The sequence below is a fragment of the Geotrypetes seraphini genome, chromosome 2 (assembly GCF_902459505.1).
Source record: "Geotrypetes seraphini chromosome 2, aGeoSer1.1, whole genome shotgun sequence".
Taxonomy (NCBI): domain Eukaryota; kingdom Metazoa; phylum Chordata; class Amphibia; order Gymnophiona; family Dermophiidae; genus Geotrypetes; species Geotrypetes seraphini.
In genome coordinates, this window is record NC_047085.1 from 523756278 (window position 1) to 523763695 (window position 7418).

A 7418-nucleotide genomic window follows, 5' to 3' on the forward strand; every position below is an offset into this window, starting at 1 on the left:
CTAAGGGATATTTGAAGCATTGAGACAAAGCAAAAGATTTTTACTACTCAATCTCTATGGGCTTCAGGGCTGTTACCACTGAGCAGCCACTAGCACAGCTTTGTAAAACAGGCTCTATGAGACAAGCTTGGTTTTTTCTGTTATATAGGGATTTTAGGACCCCTGTTCATTTGCAAAAATTAGTTCAAAGTCTAATAGATGCTGGCATGGTCATCTTGATATAGGGACACTGGATCATCTGTTGTATTATTGCCCCTCAATACTCGGCTTCTGGAAGTCACAATTAATAGGATACTGGATACTTCCATTCTAATGTCATATGATATTGTCCTATTCAGAACTATATTACAATCCAAGTCTCCAATTTCTGCAGCTAAGAATAGATTACTTCTTGTGATGACTGGGATTGCTATACAGATGATCACAAAAAACTGGAAAAATTGCGATAGACTGAATCCTACCTTTTGGTGGAATCCCTGTGCTTATTCTATCGATATGAAAGTATGAATTCAGAACTAACTGGTCATTATAAAAACTTTAAGGAGATTTGGGGCCCATTAGCAGATTTTCTAATCACCAATTAATAGTAGAAGCCTACCTTTGTTTAATAGAGTTTTATACACATCCGGGAGAGGGGAAGATATTTAAATTTAAATCACTTTGGAAGATTTTTTTTCAGGGTAAATCTAAATGAAATTCATGGCATCAGTAAATCTATTATTAAATTAACCATTTGAATAGTATATTGTTTTTATATTTTTTATTTTCATTGTAAGAATATCTTGTTTGATTGTTTTATCTTTCCTATTAATATTGCCATTCTCTTCATCGTGATTTGTTTTGTAAAAAGCTTAGATTTTTTGCATTAAGAGGGACATCAAGTGAAAAATAAAAATAAACATAATCAAAAGAACCAAAAGATTGTGGGACAGAAAATCAGATGTACTAGTTTGTAGTTTATTATGTGGCCAAATATGGAGGCTTCTGTGGTTTGCTCTTCGTTTGTAGTCTCTTAAACTGCAAGGATTTTTTGTGACTATCACGTTTTTATGTTTAAGACAGCCAAGCGCCCTATAAGACCCTTGAGAAAGGCATTTTACTTTGCCAGAACTCGGCCTGTGTTATTTGGTTTTATATTTTATTGGTCACTTGTAACTATATACATCCTTTTTAGATTGTTTTTAAGTCATTTGTTAAGTCATTTTGTTGTTTTGTTGCTTCTTCTCTTTTGTGCAACATTTTGGATTTTGTTCTTTTGTCTTAAGGCATTTCTGGTGCAAGATATTGTATTCAGTTCTGATGAATCAGAGAAATTCAAACAAATTTCTGTAATTCTGGATGATGTAATGGGCCTGTTTGACAAACTGAATAGTAGCAAATCAACTGGACCAGATGGTATACATCCCGGAGTGCTGATAAAAATGAAAAATGAAATTGCAGAGCTATTGTTAGTAATTTGTAATTTTTCATTAAAATGCTGCATAGTACCAGAAAACTAGATGGTGGCTAACGTGACGCTGATTTTTTAAAGGGTTCCAGAGGTGTTCTGGGAAATTATAGACCAGTGAGGCTGACGTCAGTGCTGGGCAAAATGGTTGAGACTATTATAAAGAACAAAATGACAGAATCTTGTAAGCATGGATTAATGAGAGAAAGCCAACATGGATTTAGTCAAGGGAAATCTTGCCTCACCAATCTACTGAATTTCTTTGAAGGTGTGAATGAAGATGTGGATAAAGGTGAGCCATTTGATCAAGTTCAAGTTTCAAGTTTATTTAAAATTTGATTACTCGCCTATCTTGAATTCTAGGTGAAATACAATAGTAAAAAAAAGGGGAATACAAAATTTAAACAAAGACAAAAACTAAATACAAAGAGAAAATGACAAATAAGAAGAAGGAAAGAGGAGGAACCACAATAAAGTTTAGGCTAGAAGACATTAACGGAAAATACAATGGGAATAAAGGGAAAAATTCAATACTGCTGAATACCTATTGACAGGTACGAAAAGAAGAAAGAAGTTAAAAAAGAAAAAGTAAGATTAAAGAAGAACACCAGATTTATCTGGTGTGATATAACATTAGCTGAGCTGATGTCACCTGCTGGTAATATTTATTAAATGATGGTGTGGGTAAAATGGGGGGGCAGAGGGTGAGGAGAATATATGAAGTTTTGTCAAGGGTCTATAGAATAAGGATTGACAAGTTTATAAGAGGAGTTAAGAAAGGGTTAATAAGCAGGGCTTGTAAGAAAGAAAAATGATTAGGGAGGTTTTTAAGCTGATGGGGTGGAGCAGTCACGTGATTGTTGGATGTTATGGCAGGCTGGAGTGAATTCTGTGAGGAAAGGGGAACAGTACAGTGCTTTCTTCAGGAAAAGATTATCCCCCCTTCCCTCCCATTTGTGCTGGTGTTATGTTTTGTGTAAGTGTTGTGGAGAGGAGGTATGTGGGTACAGGTTTTATGTTGACTTGTGTAGGTTTGGTGGAGCTTATAGGGTTGGGGGAGGTGGTCGCAGCTTTGGGTGGGGCAAAAAATGGGGTTTGGCCCAGTTTGATCTGGGAGATGAGCAGTTAATAAATAAATAAATGTAACACTTGTATGCGATACCGCTGCGTTGGGAAGCATGGCCTTGCGTCACCATGGTTCATGTTTGAGGGAATGTTATAAGTTTAAAGACTTTACTGGAGCTAGTTTCAACACTGAATAGCTCCCTGGGGGTGTGTGAAATATGCATTGGGGGTTTGTTGGTTTTTGGACACGGATTGTATTGTAAGTGGAGATAATATTCAGATAGATAATAAAGCTGCGGCCAAATATTTCTTCCAATAAAATTGAGTTGTGTGATTATTGATTGATGGTGATTAGCTTTCAGTTGCAGGTGACGGGAATGCGAATGCTAATGTTATGTACAGAATAGTCTTTAAAAATGAAACATTTCAATGAACTCTTTAAATTTCTCTAAATTTGTTTCCACTCTTATATGTAAAGGCAAGGAGTTCCAAATCGTGAGGGCAGTCACTGAGAATGTTGTCGTATGAAGAGTACTGATAATCTTTAATGAGGGTACAAAAAATAGTTGTTGAGATATAGAATGAGAGCAGTGATTTTAGACAAGAACTTCTCATGGGAAAGTCATAGAGCAGCAAAGTCACTTTACAGGCATCAAGCAATAGATGTAGATACACTGACACAGACACAGATATGAACCCAGTAACGTAAATTCACACAAAGACAGACACAGTGGCTACAAAGAAGTAGATTTTGTGATTACAGTAACATCAATTTAATATACTTCTGCAATAGTTCAAAAGAAATAAAGTTTGGACCTACTTGATCATCACTTGTGGTGTTACTCTAAATGGAAGAATGAAAGCAGTTATTTTAGATAAGAACTTCATCTTGAAAGAGACCTAGGGGTGATGGTGGACACAACATTGAAAGCATCAACACAGTGCGCGACGGCCTCAAAGAAAGCGAACAGGATGTTGGGTATCATTAAAAAGGGTATCACGACCAGGGCGAAGGAAGTCATCATGCCGCTGTATCGTGCAATGGTGCGCCCATCTGGAGTACTGTGTCCAGTACTGGTCGCTGTACCTCAAGAAGGACATGGCAGTACTTGAGGGGGTCCAGAGGAGAGCAACTAAAATGATAAAAGGTATGGAAAACTTTTCGTATGCTGACAGGTTGAAGATGCTGGGGCTCTTCTCCCTGGAAAAGCGGAGACTTAGAGGAGACATGATAGAAACCTTCAAAATCCTGAGGGGCATAGAGAAAGTGGACAGGGACAGATTTTTCAGACTGTGGGGAACCACTAACACAAGGGGTCACTCAGAGAAATTGAGAGGGGACAGGTTTAGAACAAATGCTAGGAGGTTCTTTTTTACCCAGAGGGTGGTGGACACATGGAACGCACTTCCAGAGGTTGTGATAGCCCAGAGCACATTGCAGGGTTTCAAGGAAGGTTTAGATAAGTTCCTAAAAGATAAGGGGATTGAGGGTTACAGATAAAAGAAGAGGTAGGTTACAGAAATGGTCAGGAACCACATTACAGGTCATGGACCTGACGGGCCGCCACGGGAGCGGACTGCTGGGCATGATGGACCAATGGTCTGACCCAGTGGTGGCAACTTCTTATGTTCACACAGGAAAGTCTCAGAGCAGCAAAGTCACTTTATTGGCATCAATAAATAGAGGCAGACAAACATATGAACACACACACAGTGGTACATAAGAAGATAAGAACATAATAATAGCCTACTGGATCAGACCAATGGTCTAACTAAATCAGTAGCCCATCCTCATGGTGGCCAATCCAGGTCACTAGTACCTGGCCAAAACCCAAGGAGTAGCACAATTCCATGCTATCGATCCAGGGCAAGCAGTGGCTTCCCTCATGTCTCTCAATAACAGACTATAGACTTTTCCTCCAGGAAATTGTCCAAACCTTTCTTAAAACAAGCTACAATATCCACTCATACCATAACCACTGGTTTTGAAAGTATTTCCCTGTAACTTCTTTGAGTGTCCCCTAGTCTTTATAATTTGATGGAGTGAAAAATCAATCCACTTGTACCCGTTCTACTCCACTCAGGATTTTGAAGGCTTAAATCCTATCTCCCCTCAGCTGTCACTTTTCCAAGCTAGAGAGCCCTAACCTTTTTAGTCTTTCCTCATATGAAAGGAGTTCCATCCCCTTTATCATCTTGGTTGCTCTTCATTGAACCTTTTCTAGCACTGCTATATCTTTCTTGAGATAAGGAGTCCACAATGAATGCAATAGTCAAGGTGAGGTCGCACCATGGAACGATTCAGAGGCATTATAACATACTTAGTCTTGTTAACCATCCCTTAGTAAATTATATAAGCGATTTATTAAATACGAATAAAAACTTGAAACTTGTCACAAACAGACAGATACAGACATGCACATAATTCACATAAATAAGGTATAGGCGGAATAGAAGTCCCTAATGTAATGTAAATGAACACAGAGATAGACACAGTGGCTACAAAGAACAATATTTTCTGATACAGTAACATCAATTTAATACTTTATACTTTTGCAATAGTTCAGAAGAAATCAAGTTTGGACTTACTGAAACCTGAGTATTATTTACGCTGGCCTGAATGGAAGGATAAGAGCAGTGATTTTAGAGAACTTCTCATGGGAAATTTACAAAGCAGCAAAATCACTTTATTGGGATCAGTCAACAGATACAGACACAGACACAGAGAAATACAGAGACAGACACACACATTGTAGCGTGGCCGGTCCTCAAAGCTCGCAGTAACCGGCTCACGCTCGCAATATTCTCCTCCAGCGTGCTTCCCAAGAAGGAGGAAAGTCCCTGTTGTACATAAACTTATCTTATGTGAAAAAAACAGGATGGCCTCACACAAGTAAGTAATGAATAACAAAAGTCAAATTTATTGTTCAATTCACAAATCAAAGTAAAATGCATCAAAAGAAAAATGTATTCAAGAAAAAAGGTCTTTGGCAAAAGCATACCACATAATGTGAAAGAAACCAGCCTGGTCTGGATCATGTTCCAAAGTTCCTTAGCAATGTCCCAGGTGTAATAAAGTCCCTTAATAGTCCTTGACTCCTCCAGAGTCTTATTGGAAATTGGCAAACTCTGTGTGGTATACTGTACTATACAGCCTCATTAAATGCAGCAACCAATACGGTAGATTTGTCAAAGGGTTCTGTGGCATCCAAAAGAAAAATAAACTCCCAAACTATTCACCATGACACAGTGTAAATCCTGTCTCAAACTTCCAGGATATTCACACCTGCTTGCTGAAGTTTTGTTCCACAGCAGCTCTTGATAAGCAAGAAAAAGAAACTTTCTCACAACAGCAAAACCCTTGACTAGCATATCTTTCATTCATTAGCAGACTCCAAGCAAATCCTCAGGTTCAACAGAAAAGGAAACATTTAACAAAACTCAGCACACAAAAAAAACAATTCTAAATTAATTAGTTTCCATTTCTTCACCCATTCCCACCTCAGGTAAAGTGCTGTACTCCATAGCTTCACCTTCAGGATTTACCAGGGTTGTATCCTCTAGTTCAGTGTCCAACATCTCAATGTCCCTTGGCTCAGGGGGACTAGGAGACTCCTTCCACATGGGAGCTTCTCTTCTGTCTCCTTTCCTCTTGGTCAGCCAGCCCTCTAAATGCTGCCAAGCTGCTGTACCACGCCCAGCCCTACTCCGGGGCTGAACTTCCTTCAGCTGTGTTTTCCTTCTCCCCTGCTTAGCCAGCTTGACACAAAATGGAGGATTTAAAGAGCCCTTACCAGTTTTCATCAGGCTGTGTTCTGCCTCAGGTTTAAACACAGCCTGTGCTTCCTGATCTTGCTCTTGTCTATCAGGGATAACATGGTTGGCCCGGACTAGTTTCAGGGAGTGATTTTTATGACTCTTTCCTGGCACAAGGCCGGCATTGGACTCGGGCTTGTGACAACATATACACAGAGGTAAACACAGTGGCTGCAAAAGTGCAAAATGTTCTGATACAGTAATATCAATTTAATACATTTTACTTTTGCAGGAGTTGAGAAGAACAAAAGTTTGAACTTACCGAAACAACGTGACCTCTAGTGCCTGTCAAAGAAGAGCTTGAATTTAATGTTGCTGCTAGGTTTATTTGGTAGTCTAAGGAAAATACATGAATTAAGTTAAAGATGCCAATAGGTTTGATATGCCTAATATAACCCTGTACTCATTCTCTGTGACAATTTCTTTGCAAACCACCCCCTGCCCTGGTAACTGTAACCAGTGGAAACTTGTCAGTGGGTATCATGTTCCTACAGTTAAATAACCACATTTAGAATATAAACAGCACCTCTGTCTCCCCATGCACCCCACTAACATAGGAGAGAGATGTCGGTCATAAAGCCTTCTAGGTATTCACAGTGAATATGGAGGCTTCTGCTCAAAGTCCTGTAATAATTTCAAGGTTACTTACCCTGGTAGCAGAAGCTCAGAGCCACCAGCAGAAAAGCTACTGCGATCTTCATGGCTGGGTTGGTTGTATATTGAGTCTTGAGCTTCAATAGACAAAGGAATGTAGGTAGAGAGCCCTGCGCTCAGAGCTCAGATATATACTGTGAATATTCTCCATACTCCGCCCAGGATCTCCGGTGACAGCTCAGCTTCTGGCATCATCTGTGAGATCATCTGACTCAGATCATGCAACAAATATTGAACAAGTGCCAATCTTCTAAATCTGCTTAAGACTTTCTTTGAGAAAAGAAAGCAAGTAATGTCCTAACTGACATGCATTTTGTAAATCAAAAGAAAGATGTGTACAAGGCACATCAGATATTGACAGGTTTGAACCCCAATTTTGGATAAATTTGAAAGTTCCCAGAATCTTCTGAAGCTATTAATTTTCCTAGTCACCAAT

The 7418-nt window shown here is 39.1% G+C and overlaps 1 long non-coding RNA gene across 3 annotated transcripts in view; it reads right to left on the bottom strand.

Moving 5' to 3' along the window:
- Positions 1–7191, bottom strand: part of LOC117354747 — a 52932-nt gene extending 45741 nt beyond the window's left edge. For 2 of the 3 annotated variants that reach the window (XR_004538229.1, XR_004538228.1), the window contains exons 1-3: positions 6978–7191; positions 6591–6613; positions 3333–3356 (exon numbers count right to left, since the gene is read on the bottom strand). This is a non-coding gene — a long non-coding RNA (uncharacterized LOC117354747). Of the gene's footprint in view, positions 1–3332; positions 3357–5101; positions 5129–6590; positions 6614–6977 lie in introns of all 3 variants that reach the window. The other variant, XR_004538230.1, reaches the window with a different exon arrangement.
- Between the last annotated feature and the right edge of the window lie 227 nt (positions 7192–7418).